General features: G+C 43.0%; 1 long non-coding RNA gene across 1 annotated transcript in view; it reads right to left on the bottom strand.

Annotated features, from left to right (window-relative positions):
- LOC126416309 (uncharacterized) overlaps positions 1-16,442 on the bottom strand; it is a 1,765,436-nt gene that overhangs the window by 849,200 nt on the left and 899,794 nt on the right. The window lies entirely within an intron of this gene.

The raw sequence follows: 16,442 nt of genomic DNA, 5'->3' as shown, positions 1-16,442 counted from the left end.
CAATGAAGGAAGAATTTTATGTGATTCTTCCTGAAGCATGGCCAGTATTCTGGTTTACATGCAATAGAAACTGATGCCCTATTACATACGGACAATCTATGATAGGGTTGACGGTGGCTTTTCAAGCATACGCGTCCAGCAAATGCACTTCATATCCTTTGAAGTATGACGTCATAGTCTGTACCTTGTTGAGTGGACTTTTGTCATATGATGCAGAAAAGATCTAAATGTAGAGTAAAATTCACATCAATTTTCCTGTTCATTTGCGCAACTGTTATATTGATATGTGATGAAATATGACAGCAAAAGGAAAATATTAGTGAAAAGGTCTGTCAAAAGCAATATTTACTCTTTAGCACTGAATTACTTACTTTTTATATTCAAAGACTGTCATGATATGATTTCCCACATTGAAAGAATTGGCATCCGGGGCATGCTAATAATACGCTCTGTTCTACCTACTACATGGCAGCGAGACCTCGTTGAGCATTTTGCTTCCTGTTCGTTGATGATTTACAGAAAAATGAATGAAATAGTAGACTCAGAGTCATTAGTTTTAAGTTTCGGATGATTTTGCCGGCACGAACTGTTATCATCTAATAGAAGGCTAGTATCGATTGTACAACATTGATTAATCATGTTCGACACTTTAGCGAACAAAACTGGTGCGACCATTTTACTTTTAATACTGGTATCTTTCTTGCACCGTCGATATTCTATCCCAAAGTTAATTTTATCTCCTTTTTGTTTTTTGAACTCACTCGCACGTTATCCGTCGCTGATCCCTTCATTCATAACACAAGGCGAGGAAGTAATGAAAGGTGTCGAAACTTCAAAATTCTTAGGTGTACATATTCATGAGAATTTAAATTGGAAAAAGTACATTTTGGAACTCCTAAAACAACTTAGTTCAGCCATATTTGCACTTCGAATCACTACAATTACAAGGGAGACACAAATTACTAAACTGATATATTTCGCATATTTTCATGCAATAATGTTATATGGAGTAATGTTTTGGTGGCATTCATCTTTAAGAAAGAAAGTCTTCATTGCTCAAAAACTGGCTGCTAGGAAAAATATGTTGTGGCCATCCACGACCATCTTTTGGTCTGTCTTTAAGGAGTTGGGTATTCTAACTACTGCTTCACAGAAAATATTTCGGTCATGAAATTTGTTGTAAATAATCCTTTCCAGTTCAAAAGGAACAATTATGTACGTTATTACAATACCAGAAGGAGAAGTGACAGTCATTACTGTTCATTAAGGTTGTCTCTAGTAGAAAGCGCGGCGCACAATGATACAACTAAAAGTTTTGGTAACTTACCCTGTTATAGTAAATGACTGAGAGCAAACAAAAATTTGAAAAAAACTTGAAAACTTTTCTCCTTGACAACACCTTCCATTCCATACAATGATTTCTATTATTGTAATGTGTGGAAAGTGGTGGTTAGGAATTACGTTTGTATATTTAATAATAATAAATACAAAAGAGAGCTTATCACTGTTCAGAATGAAGGTATACTTACAAAATAATTTGGGATATGAATGTGAAACGACTCTTTCCATACCACTACGATATACCTTGCAAACGATCCATGGAACATGAAACTAATTGCTACAGCCCCACCGACACTGAGTTGTGGTCTCTTCCCTCGGCATCCAACTGCGTCGCGCCCTGTAATCGCGTGAACAGCCTGCAGGGACCTGGGCTGACAACAACACAGCAATAAAAATTGCACATTCAAGATAATGGATAGCAGCAATCAGTCCTTTCTTTTCTGGATTTATTTAAGGAAATCCAGATTTCGGCTAATACTAGCCATTATCAATGAAGTACTTCAGAGATTTAATACATGGCCTAGTACCTCAAACCCTGTTATTCGGTCTCCTGTCATAGTTCATTCAAGACTAGTACTATTGAATGATCTGTGATAGGAGTCGTTATCATAAAGGTAAGGCACACACTCCACACTTTACTTCAAAGACTTCGGAGACGATCTCACATACCTCTGTTCTCATCTTCAAAAGCGTGTATTGCCACCTCTTGCACCAATGACACAATTCAACCTTTCAAGCATGCTCCTGCTTAATGAAGTAATGTCCTGTTGATGAATCATTCTTCCAGGATGGCGTTCTGTAGGTGCTGCAGGGTCTCTAGGTAGTGCTGATGTGCGCTTCTCCCCAGCCGCCCCCAAACGGCCTCAATAGGATTCAAATCAGGGCTTCGAGAAGGCCATCCCATAGCATGAATCCCTGCTACATTCTAGAATTGCACAATTCTCTCAACATGTCGGTTTCATTATCGTGCATTAGTATAAAATCATCACCAATAAATGGAGTGAAAGGCACAACATGCTACACAAGGGTTTCCTCCACATACCGATGAGCGGTAAGGCTCCCATGCTCCACGAAGACCAAATCCGTCCTTTCAGTTGTATTGATTCCTGCCCACACCATCACAGAACCACCCTTAAAAGGCATCCTGGATAGAATCAACAAGGGGAATACCTTTCCCCTGGCCTTCTCCATACCCTCTCTCTTCCGTCTAGTAACCAGAGGACAAATCACGACTCATCGGCCGGCCGGGGTAGCCGAGTGGTTCTAGGCGCTACAGTCTGGAACGGCGCGACCACTACGGTCGCAGGTTCGAATCCTGTTTCGGGCATGGGTGTGTGTGATGTCCTTAGGTTAGTTAGGTTTAAGTAGTTCTAAATTCTAGGGGACTGATGACCTCAGAAGTTAAGTTTCATAGTGCTCAGAGCCCTTTTGAACAACTCATCGGTGAACATCATTTGATCCTATTGTTGCACTGTCCAGCCAAGATGTTCCCATGCGAAACGTAGTCGGATCTGTAGCTGGTATTCTGGACTAGAGACTGACTTCTCCGAGTCTTCTTCAAACGGTTCTCTAATTAACATTGAGCCCTCGAACCTGGTGGGGTCGATTTCATGGTTCAGTGGAGGTCGTGTGACGGTTGCTCTTCTCGGGTTTGTTCCTGGTCTTTTTGCAAAGCCTCCAGTTTCCCTTCGTATGGTTCTGGAAATCGTGGAAGGTGCAGTCCTCAACAATTCCGTAACGTAATGCATTCTGTGCCCATCTTACATCAAAGCAACAGGTTCCACAGCTTGTTCAGCCCTTAACGGTATGTTTACTCCAGGAAGCTGGTTACGACTATCACAGAAAGATCCTACAAACACGTGTGATTGAAAGGGGAATAATTCACGGTACAACAGTAAGCACTAAACCAGCGGGAAAACATTATTCGCTCACATTCAGTGATGTGTTTTCCAGAATGTGCTGGAAAAAACAATTGAGGCTAATGCAATAAACAATCAACACCTCATTGTTTGTGCTCACTAAGCAATGCCAACAACATACCCCGTCTCAAAGAACTGGTTGAAGTGCTTCACTTTGATTAAATGGATAATTACACTATGTTTACACAGCATTTTTTGAGTGTTGCGTTTTTCGAGCCACAGTATTTCTATTGTTTGAAAATTGAGTTCTCTAAAGACGGAATGAAACGACCGCATTCTTCTATTTTCAGTTCATTGTGTGCACCTGGTATTTACCAAGCTGTCGCCAAAATCGATAGCGCACGACGGGCTGTTTAAGATAATCGGCTTTTGCTGAACAGGAAGAAAGTTTCGAAACAGTGCGGGGGCCTGGAGCAGGTGGCGAGGAGCTGAAAAGAGGGAAAACATTTCCGCAAGAATTAAAGCGCCAAGGCGTGGTCGACTGAACAGTTAAGACGTTAGAGGCGCCGTCACTTCCCATTAGAGCCAAATTTCTCAAGAGAATATCCAGAATTTCCTCATTTCGTTCTGAAACGTACTTTCAGAGCGGAACAAAGCATTCAGTGTCCACAGTGACGCGCTTTTAGCCGCGATATTTCACAGATTAGTCTGTCGGGAGGTATAATTAGAGTGTCTGAGATCTTAAGAAACATATTTCGCTGCTGGTTATACGAACGATTATTTTATCACCACGTGTCCTAGAGCTTGCGGAATTAAAGGTGACACAGATGCAACGGAATGAAAAAGGAAGCTTACAATCTTATTACGCTCTTCTCTGTAACTGGGTTTAGAAAAATAACATTCCTGCTAAAATGTAGTTGCTATATCAATGGATTCTTTCACTGCTTCTCAGCATAATAATCATCTCACCCACCTGAAACATTTTTCTGATTATTTCACAACGTTTTTTACCGTTTTTACTCTCGCCTATTTCTCCAGTGAAAGTAATAATTTGTCCCTTCCCTCTCACTTCTGTTCTCAAACACAGTTGTACAGGGATATTATTTTATCTGCGGCAATATTTCATTATGCCTTCTCTTCATATCAATGAGATGTCTCTTTTTCTTGTACTACTTGGCGTCACTCTCTAGTCACGGCTGCTAGTCCACTTTCTTTCTGTGTTTGTTTTTGTCGTGACAATAGTAATTTCGTAAATACAATTATTTGTCGGTAATTATTAACATATTTCCAGTGTGCTGTGGTTTTAAAACGTTATTCAATGTAACGTGTATTTCTTTTTATAATTCAATTTTTTGCCGAATATTAAACTGCTGTGGTACTGGTAACACATACGACAATAAAAGACGTTTAGAAGTTTGCCTTCTCGGCTGTTTTTGGCGAATTCAGATTTTAACAAATATACGACTGTGGTATCTCAAGTAGACAAAATTAAATACAACGTTGTTTCTTGATTTTAAATGAGAATATATTCCAGAAATTGACATAAATTTATCACCATTTTCACTTCTGTGTTTTTTTACACATTTTGCACATTGTAGCGTTGCTGAGGTTTCATTACATGTGAAACAGAATAAACTTCAGTCGTTCAAGACAATGTTAGTACTAGTGTAAAAAAAAAAAAAAGGCTCTAAGCACTGTGGGACTTAACTACTGAGGTCATCAGTCCCCTAGAACTTAGAACTACTTAGGATTCGAACCTGCGACCGTAGCGGCCACGCGGTTCCAAACTGAAGCGCTTAGAACCGCACGGCCACACCGGCCGGCTAGTACTAGTGTATGTAGTGCATAATCTTTCCGTGTACTCCCAGCCAGTTACTGTACATACACACACTTTCTCTGTTTATTTTGTGTATACATTACAGAAAAATGTCATGAGTGAATTCCTATGACGTGAGAAATATATACGTTTTCACTGCATGACCTGAAATCTGTCGTAGACAGTAGTGTATCACATCTCATTTCAGACGTAGTATTAGCTTCAACGTACCCATCTGAGAAGAGGTAACGCAAGGAACTGATTTTATGGTCAGGCTATGCTGATGTCCCAGCAGTTTACATATGTCACAGTAATACTCCTGTAATAATGTGACCGAGACGTTATCATATGTTCTACATTTCATTTTCCAGTTATATATGACAGATATATGACAGATTACCTAGTTTTCTGTTTGCGACTGTTATTGCTTCGATACTACCGGTGAAAAAAAGTTGTGCTCCTGTTGATGTTAGCTGGTTGCATAGTGATGTACCTTTCGAAGAGGAGTACTGGGAGAGCTGTGAAGTAAGTGACATAGGGAAATTAATATTAACCATCCACAGAATGTCTACAAGTTCTAAGAATAAAACTGTACCTAAACTGAGATATGGGATATTTAGTTTTTTACTGATATCTCTGACACCTTACACCAAAAAGTTAAGCTCGTAGCAGCTATTTAAAAGCGACTTTCGAGAGATAGATTCAATGGCGAGTGAAGTTTTGCAGGGCTCTCTCAAATATCACTAAATACAATGAAACACACGACTGCGTGTCTACCAGCCAGTTCATCTTCAGTTCCTTCTGGGATTTCATTCACCACTGTCTTCATGTAAGAATCCGCGAGAGTGAATCCAGGGATCGTGTTGACTGCACTGTACTTTTCACCCTCTCCCACGCGTTCGTGAGGGTTCATTTCGCACTTATTTCCAGCTGACTAAGCCTTGCCTGGCTTTGGACCTACCTGCAAGTACTGTGCACGGTCTACGTATTTCTCTTGTTTATGCTTCCACTCGGCGCCGCCGAGAGGTCGCGGCACATGTCAATGAAATTCTTCGCCAAATCAAAACGTTAAATTAAGCTGCTTCGGCGATCTGCTGGGAATGATTGTTTGGAGAGGAGAATATAATTTTGTATTATTGTCAATTACTGGTAATCTAGTGCTTAAGCATAGTATCTTTTACGTAAAATTCGTACTAAGGCGATTCTGTGTGTTAAGTGCTTACTGCACAATTTTAGTGTCCAACGGACATGAAATAATACTTGCTGTATAACTCCTTCTTGTACATTTTAATGTACGTTAGCATTGTTATATGCAGGCCTAACTAATGATCGGATTCATTCTCTTTCACTGGATTGTAATCAGAATAGTATTTCGTCAGCGTTTACTGCAAATGGTTCAAATGGCTCTGAGCACCATGGGACTAAACTTCTGAGGTCATCAGTCCCCTAGAACTTAGAACTACTTAAACCTAACTAACCTAAGGACATCACACACATCCATGCCCGAGGCAGGATTCGAACCTGCGACCGTGGCAGTCCCGCGGTTCAGGACTGCAGCGCCTAGAACAGCACGGCCACCGCGGCCGGCTCGTTTACTGCATTTCGTAGATCTTTCAGTTGTCAACTGTAGCTTTCTGTGAAAACCAGACCGAAAAAGACCATTACAGATCCCCTTAAACTAATACGTGTCTGGCAGAGTCTCTTCTATCTTGTTCAGACAGGACGGAGTGGGCAGAAATTGAGGCAGTGTTAGAAAATGTTTAAGTACATCAAAAGTTGCAAAAACATACCAAAACGAGATCTGGATCTGATGAGTGTGACCGCTGACCTAAGCCAGCCGGTGTGGCCGAGCGGTTCTAGGCGCTTCAGTCTGGAACCGCGCGAGCGTTACGGTCGCAGGTTCGAATCATGCCTCGGGCATGGATGTGTGTGTGATGTCCTTAAGTTCCTTAGGTTTAAGTAGTTCTAAGTTCTATGGGACTGATGACCTCAGAAGTTAAGTCCCATAGTGCTCAGAGCCATTTGAACCAATTTGGAATCACTGAACTAAAGTGGGTGGCATTTAGTTACTGCGAATGTGTCAACATAACCAATGCAGTAGCAGAACTAAAACTGCATAAAATATTCTCTCTTGCAATGTGAAATGATTGTTTTACTCTCTTTCACAAAAAGTGAAAGAGACAGCACCATGTATTTGTATTACTACTGTTGTAAATAATCTATGATTATTAAACTTTTATGTCACAAGCTATAATTTGTAAACTGTATAATATGCTGCTAGCATTTCAATAACCTACCGTAAAGCCCTGCAGATACTTCACGCACAAAAGAATAAATGGCGTTTTATATGGGGTACTCCCATCTTAAGCCACTCTGAGACTCTGACAGCAAATTGTGTCTATTCAGAAGTGGCAGCACACTTTGAATTCTCAAAAACTAAGAAAAATCTAAGAAATAGGCCGGTAAACGCCTGCTTATGGTCTTTCACCCTTTTTGTAAGGTGGTTTCACTAACGAGTTTTTCTGACTGTCTGTAAACTGCGCAAAGACAAATAGCAGGAGTGACTGAACTGACTGACTATGAAGCTAAATTAGGGTACAAGTATGTTCATTACACTACTTTAAATGTCTTTACTCTGTACTGATGTAATACCTGATTAAATTTCATCTTTCCTCTTTTCCTGTTGGTACATCCGATTGAGTTATGTCGCATCACCAACTTTTAGGGGTTCTACACATTTATCTGTACCAACAAACATTTTAACTAACTAGCTAACGATTGACAGGAAGTGACTATTAATACGTGTCTGGCAGAGTCTCTTCCATCTTGTTCAGACAGAACGGAGTGGGCAGAAATTGAGGCACTGTTAGAAGATGTGTTAAGTACATCAAAAATTGCAAAAACATACCAAAACGAGATCTGGATTATTTTTGTAGGCCTAACTAAAGATTTTTCACAACTCTGGTTGATCATCAACAAATTATTCTCACCCAAGAGAGGTGCTATATGTAGAACACTACCCTCATACCTCTTTCAAACTTGACAATATAGTTTTAATTGTTATTTAATATATTGCATGGAGCACTATCGTTCTTACAACAAAAAGCCAAAGAAACTGGCTCACGTGCCTAATATCGTGTAGGGATCCCGCGAGCACGCAGAACTGCCGCAACACGACGTGGCATGGACTCGACTGATGTCTGAAGTAGTGCTGGAGGGAACTGAGGCCATGAATTCAGCAGGTCTGTCCATAAATCCGTAAGAGTATTGGGGGCGGGGGCGGGGGCGGGGGCGGGGGCGGGGGTGGAGATCTCTTCTGAACAGCACGTTTCAAGGCATCCCACATATGCTCAAGAATGTTCACGCCTAGGGAGTTTGGTGGCCAGCGGAAGTGTTTAAACTCAGAAGAGTGTTCCTGGAGTCACTTTTGGACGTGTGTGGTGTCGCACTGTCCTGCTGGAATTGCCCAACTGTCGGAATGCGCAATGGACATGAGTGGATACAGATGACCAGACAGGATGCTTACATACGTTTCACCTGTCAGAGTCGTATCTAGACGTATCAGGAGTCCCATATCACTCCAACTGTACACACCATTCCAGAGCCTCTACCAGCGTAAACAATCCCCTGGTGACGCGCAGGTCTCATGAGGTTGTCTCCACACCCGTACACGCCCATCCGCTCGATACTATTCGAAACGAGACACGACCGACGAGGCAACATGTTTACAGTCATCAACAGTCCAACGTCGGTGTTGACGGACCCAGGCGAGGCTAAAGGTTTGTCTCACGCAGTCACCAAGGGTACACGAGCGGGCCTTCGGCTCCGAAAGCCCATATCGATGATGTGTCGTTGAATGATTCTCATGCTGATACTTGTTAATGGCCAAGCATTGAAATCAGTAACAATTTGCGGAAGGGTTGCTCTTCTATCACGCTGAACGATTCTCTTCAGTAGTCTTTGGCCCTGTTCTCGCAGTATCTTTTTCCGGCCGCAGCATTGTCGGAGATTTGACGTTTTACCGGATTCCTGATATTCACGGCACACTCGTGAAATGTTCGTACGGGAAAATCCCGAATTCATCACTACCTCGGAGATGCTGTGTCCCATCGCTCGTGGGCCGACTATAACACCACGTTCAAACTCACTTAAATCTTGACAACCTGCCATTGTAGCAGCAGTAACCGATCTAACAACTGCGCCGGACACTTGTCGTATACAGGCGTTGCCGACTGCAGCGCCGTATTCTGCCTGTTTACATATATCTGTATTTGAATTCCCATGCCTATACCAGTGTCTCTGGCGTTTCAGTGTACATGACTTGAAGTCGAAAAGATCATAAAATGTTACTATATGACGATTTACTGGAAATATATCCCGTGTATCTTTTCTGAAGCACCTGAATTTGTTCCGATGCTGTCAGAACAACAGGTTGAATCATGTCGCTTTTTTGTGGGAACGAAGGAGAGCTCCTATTAGTCGTAGCCGAACGGCATTACTGGCTCGCCACCCTTTACGGGAAAAGAGGCTGTGATTTATGTCCACGCACTCTCTCTCACACACACACACACACACACACACGCACACGTATAGCCACCTTCCTCTCGGCGCGGCAGGTGGGGAAGTGTCTTCAGCTACTACAGGCTCCCCACCGACGCTTCCATGCTCGGGCCACAGCCGGCTGGCGAGAATTATTGCATCCAGTTCCCCCACCGCCCTCTCGAAACAGAATCTGCGACGTCTAGAAGTTGCCATAATTTTTCCGCCGCTGCCTCCAGCGGCCGCTTTTAAACTTGCCTGCCGCGCGCCGCCTTGCCTTGCCCTGCCTTGCCTCGCCTTTCGCAGACGTTGGCTGCAGACGGCGAGTGTCGGAGGAGGCACGGATTACGTGGAGCAGAGGGTAGGCTCAGAGTGAAGGGCGAGGGGAGTGCGTCGGAAAGAGATGAATAAGAAGGCGTCGGAGGACGTGAGGAATGGAAGCTTTGGGAATATGCAGGGCGGCGGCCAGCGAGGGAGAGAACACGGCTGGTGGAAAGGAGCAGCGGCTGCGAGGTTAGCGCAGGAGCAGAGCCGTCCTGTTACCACTGTGCAGGTCCGACCTAGCGCTTGCACATAGCGTGGCTACTAGAAACAATTCGCAGATGGGTTTGTTTGGCAGGTATCCAGGTAAGAACGTGTTGCAAATGCCAAATCTACCTTTTGATTCAAGAAGGAAACAGAGGTTGGCAGCTTAAACTTCAAAGATGCTACTCATGACCTTGTCGTCAGTGCACCACTTTCGCTACAGATTGAACAAGCTGATACACTGCGTAAATTTACTATACGATACAATAAGTCGAAAATTGTAATCTGCGATTTTGCATCGTTTTTGTGACATTAATAAAATAGTTTTCTACACTTACGAGTATGCACAGAACACATATTCAGACAAGAATCGAGTAAAAATAACATTAATTTTATAACTTTTCAATTATTACACTAAAATTGTCAATCATAGACTTTCAAACTCAATTTAGAAAACATTATCAATAAGTAACTCATTTGTTGTGTAAAAATCATTTGTTGTGTAGAAGACTTTCCTTCATACAGTTATTACTTTTGTTGCTCTTAGTTAGTTAGAAGCTGGGAAGTTGGCAGCGAGTGTTTGTTCCGTGTGTGTGTCATGTGGTACCTAAGGTTCGGAAATATTTGAAAGTAGAAATAATACTGTTTCAAAAAGATGAAAAGTAAAGACTCTGTGTTAAAGATAAAGTGTCTGCAATAACCTATTTCACATACATATTCTAAACTAAAAGATGAAAGTTCTTCTGTAGTAAGAAATATCATACTTCCAGTTACAGAGCTAACAAAGACTTCGATATACCGAAAGGAGATAGCAAATAAAGTGAAAGACTACTACATATTTATAAAATCGATTTAATGAGCAATTCTACTTGTACTCTTATCTATTCTCAGTGGCTGGACACGTGTGCAAAAAAGTGTTTTGTGAGATTTGTTATAAAATTATATTTTGCCAATGCGGTAGTTACGAGGTTATTGAGATTTCAACCTGAAGAATTTGTTTCTTTAATTCCAATGCGAGATCATAAAAATTGGCGTCAGACTGTTGATTTCGGCCCATATTAGTAATCTTCAGTTCTGTTTAAAGCATATTCTACTGTAATAAATTCAAAGTATTATCGTAACGGATTTAAACAAAATTAGCTAGGTAGTGTCGAACAGAAGTAGTAATATCTACGTCTACATCTATACTCCGCGAGCCACCTTACGGTGTGTGGCGGAGGGTACTTATTGTACCACTATCTGATCCCCCCCTTCCCTGTTCCATTCACGAATTGTGCGTGGGAAGAACGACTGCTTGTAAGTCTCCGTATTTGCTCTAATTTCTCGGATCTTTTCGTTGTGATCATTACGCGAGATATATGTGGGCGGTAGTAATATGTTGCCCATCTCTTTCCGGAATGTGCTCTCTCGTAATTTCGATAATAAACCTCTCCGTATTGCGTAACGCCTTTCTTGAAGTGTCCGCCACTGGAGCTTGTTCAGCATCTCCGTAACGCTCTCGCGCTGACTAAATGTCCCCATGACGAATCGCGCTGCTTTTCGCTGGATCATGTCTATTTCTTCTATTAATCCAGCCTGGTAAGGGTCCCATACTGATGAGCAATACTCAAGAATCGGACGAACAAGCGTTTTGTAAGCTACTTATTTCGTCGATGAGTCACATTTTCTTACAATTCTTCCTATGAATGTCAACCTGTCGCCTGCTTTTCCCACTACTTGTTTTATGTGATCATTCCACTTCAGATCGCTCCGGATAGTAACTCCTAAGTATTTTACGGTCGTTACCGCTTCCAATGATTTACCACCTATGGCATAATCGTACTGGAATGGATTTCTGCCCCTATGTATGCGCATTATATTACATTTATCTACGTTTAGGGAAAGCTGCCAGCTGTCGCACCATGCATTAATCCTCTGCAGGTCCTCCTGGAGTACGTACGAGTCTTCTGATGTTGCTACTTTCTTGTAGACAACCGTGTCATCTGCAAATAGCCTCACGGAGCTACCGATGTTGTCAACTAAGTCATTTATGTATATTGTAAACAATAAAGGTCCTATCACGCTTTCCTGCGGTACTCCCGAAATTACCTCTACATCTGCAAATTTTGAACCGTTAAGAATGACATGTTGTGTTCTTTCTTCTAGGAAATCCTGAATCCAATCACAAACCTGGTCCGATATTCCGTAAGCTCGTATTTTTTTCACTAAACGTAAGTGCGGAACCGTATCAAATGCCTTCCTGAAGTCCAGGAATACGGCATCAATCTGCTCGCCAGTGTCTACGGCACTGTGAATTTCTTGGGCAAATAGGGCGAGCTGAGTTTCACATGATCTCTGTTTGCGGAATCCATGTTGGTTATGATGAAGGAGATTTGTATTATCTAAGAACGTCATAATACGAGAACACAAAACATGTTCCATTATTCTACAACAGATTGACGTAAGCGAAATAGGCCTATAATTATTCGCATCTGATTTATGACCCTTCTTGAAAATGGGAACGACCTGCGCTTTCTTCCAGTCGCTAGGTACTTTACGTTCTTCCAGCGATCTACGATAAATTGCTGATAGAAAGGGGGCAAGTTCTTTAGCATAATCACTGTAGAATCTTAAGGGTATCTCGTCTGGTCCGGATGCTTTTCCGCTACTAAGTGATAGCAGTTGTTTTTCAATTCCGATATCGTTTATTTCAATATTTTCCATTTTGGCGTCCGTGCGACGGCTGAAGTCAGGGACCGTGTTACGATTTTCCGCAGTGAAACAGTTTCGGAACACTGAATTCAGTATTTCTGCCTTTCTTCGGTCGTCCTCTGTTTCGGTGCCATCGTGGTCAACGAGTGACTGAATAGGGGATTTAGATCCGCTTACCGATTTTACATATGACCAAAACTTTTTAGGGTTCTTGTTTAGATTGTTTGCCAATGTTTTATGTTCGAATTCGTTGAATGCTTCTCTCATTGCTCTCTTTACGCTCTTTTTCGCTTCGTTCAGCTTTTCCTTATCAGCTATGATTCGACTACTCTTAAACCTATGATGAAGCTTTCTTTGTTTCCGTAGTACCTTTCGTACATGATTGTTATACCACGGTGGATCTTTCCCCTCGCTTTAGACCTTTGTCGGTACGAACTTATCTAAGGCGTACTGGACGATGTTTCTGAATTTTTTCCATTTTTGTTCCACATCCTCTTCCCCAGAAATGAACGTTTGATGGTGGTCACTCAGATATTCTGCGATTTGTGCCCTATCACTCTTGTTAAGCAAATATATTTTCCTTCCTTTCTTGGCATTTCTTATTACACTTGTAGTCATTGATGCAACCACTGACTTATGATCACTGATACCCTCTTCTACATTCACGGAGTCGAAAAGTTCCGGTCTATTTGTTGCTATGAGGTCTAAAACGTTAGCTTCACGAGTTGGTTCTCTAACTATCTGCTCGAAGTAATTCTCGGACAAGGCAGTCAGGATAATGTCACAAGAGTCTCTGTCCCTGGCTCCAGTTCTGATTGTGTGACTATCCCATTCTATACCTGGTAGATTGAAGTCTCCCCCTATTACAATAGTATGATCACGAAACTTCTTCACGACGTTCTGCAGGTTCTCTCTGAGGCGCTCAACTACTACGGTTGCTGATGCAGGTGGTCTATAGAAGCATCCGACTATCATATCTGACCCACCTTTGATACTTGACTTAACCCAGATTATTTCACATTCGCATTCGCTAATAACTTCACTGGATATTATTGAATTCTTTACTGCTATAAATACTCCTCCACCATTGGCGTTTATCCTATCCTTGCGGTATATATTCCATTCTGTGTCTAGGATTTCGTTACTGTTCACTTCCGGTTTTAACCAACTTTCCGTTCCTAATACTATATGCACACTATTTCCTTCAATAAGAGATACTAATTCAGGAACCTTGCCCTGGATACTCCTGCAGTTTACCAATATTACGTTAACTTTTCCTGTTTTTGGTCTCTGAGGACGGACGTTCTTTATCAACGATGATAATGTCCTCTCTGGTAAGCCGTCAGGTATTTTATCGTTTCGCCCAAGGGGGGGTCCCTCTAACCTAAAAAACCCCCGTGTGCACGCCACACGTACTCTGCTACCCTAGTAGCTGCTTCCGGTGTGTAGTGCACGCCTGACCTGTCTAGGGGGCCCTACAGTTCTCCACCCAATAACGGAGGTCGATGAATTTGCAACCATTATAGTCGCAGAGTCGTCTGAGCCTCTGGTTTAGACCCTCCACACGGCTCCAAACCAGAGGACCGCGATCGACTCTGGGCACTATGCTGCAGATATTAAGCTCAGCTTGCACTCCGCGTGCGATGCTGGTTGTCTTCACCAAATCAGCCAGCCGCCGGAAGGAACCAAGGATGGCCTCAGAACCCAAGCGGCAGGCGTCATTCGTTCCGACATGTGCTACTATCTGCAGCCGGTGACACCCAGTGCGTTCAATAGCTGCCGGAAGGGCCTCCTCCACATTACGGACGAGACCCCCCGGCAAGCACACCGAGTGCACACTGGCATTCTTCCCCGACCTACCCGCTATTTTCCTAAGGGGCTCCATAACCCGCCTAACGTTGGAGCTCCCTATAACTAATAGGCCCGCCCTCTGTGACTGTCGGGACCTTGCCGGAGAATTGGCCACTGGCCCAACAGGCGAGGCATCCTGTGGTGGCTCGGAAACGATGTCATCACCACTAGGAAGCACCCCGTACCTGTTGGAAAGGGGTAAGGCAGCTGCCACGCGGCCAGATCCCACCTTCGCCTTTCGGCCAGGCACGCGCGAGCCCACCACTGTCCGCCATTCACCCTGGAGTGATGGCTGACCGGTAAGATGCTCACTGCCGGAAGACGCAGCGACATCAGGGGTTCCATGTGATTCCAAGGCCACCGAAGTAGGCATAGGTCTCACCACAGTTGCCCCAACGCCACTACGAGCCGACGCCTGCGCCTCGAGCTCGATGAGCCTAACAGACAAAGCCTCCACCTGCCCCCGAAGAGTGGCCAATTCTCCTTGCGTCCGCTCACAACAACCACAGTCCCTACACATGACTATGTTTACCCTACTCTATACGGTGACAAATTCCCAAGATAATCTTCTGATGAGCTACTCTGATAATCAAGAAACACTCACTGAAATACGAGACGCGAAAACTACGCTAGGTTTTCCCAGAAAAACTATTTAAAAGCTAAGCGCAGCAAATAAGTACAAAAACGCTTTATACAAACAGTACTCGCTGCTGCTGGTGCTCTCGCTCTGGCTGTCACAAGACAGCTAGGCCATAGTACCGGCAGACTCGTAATGTGATCGGTGGTATTGTTTACAGCAGTTCGTATTATATTATTGGTTCAAATGGCTCTGAGGACTATGGGACTCAACTGCTGAGGTCATTAGTCCCCTAGAACTTAGAACTAGTTAAACCTAACTAACCTAAGGACATCACAAACATCCATGCCCGAGGCAGGATTCGAACTTGCGACCGTAGCGGTCTTGCGGTTCCAGACTGCAGCGCCTTTAACCGCACGGCCACTTCGGCCGGCCGTACTATATTATTAGTTCTGTTTGACGACGCATAACTAATTTTGTCTATTTCTCTCGACGAGGTCACTTTGCCTTTATTATATTACACTCCATTTAAACAGATCTGAAGATGGTTACTGTCGTCCAAAATCGATAGCCTGACGAGTTTTTTGGGATCATAGAATAGTAGTAAAGAATTAGATTACGCACTACCTCGTTCACTGCTTTTATTCGCTGCTGTGCCTTAGCTTGTAAAACTCATGAGCTAATTCCGCAAATAATATAACGGTTTGGAAAACTATCCAACAACCATAATACAGTCAAAGGGCAAATGGGCAGGGTAACACAATGCCCGGTCAAAAAAGTGCCGAGCCTGATTTTATTCCTGGCGTATAAGCGACATCAGCGCAATAACTACAGTGGCAGCTTGAACTAACTAATGTCAACAACAGACGTCAGTTTGTAACGAGCGCGCGTGGAGCACACAATACTCTTTAAAGCCTGTACTATGGTAGGTTGACGGGCTTCTCCTTATGAGAAAGGATTTTTGTGTAGAAATTGACCGCGTGTACCTGAATGGAGGCAAATCAGACTTACAGCCACTCTGTAATAACAATGATACGTCAAGCAAGTCCGAAATGCAACTACACGTCAGGACGGACAAGAAACAACACAGAAGATGCTACCAATTTGTTAATAATACGGTCGCCAGCCTAATTAGGCATTAACTGAGTTTCTTTCCTGTACAAGTTGATGCACGTTCATGCAAAACCACACGTAATAACACTGCATTATATGTTAAATTTTAGAACCAGAAAATCTACTGAAC

This window comes from Schistocerca serialis, chromosome 8 (genome assembly GCF_023864345.2).
Source record: "Schistocerca serialis cubense isolate TAMUIC-IGC-003099 chromosome 8, iqSchSeri2.2, whole genome shotgun sequence".
Taxonomy (NCBI): domain Eukaryota; kingdom Metazoa; phylum Arthropoda; class Insecta; order Orthoptera; family Acrididae; genus Schistocerca; species Schistocerca serialis.
The sequence above is the reverse complement of the archived record's forward strand: the minus strand, read 5'-3'. Positions and strand labels throughout refer to the sequence as shown.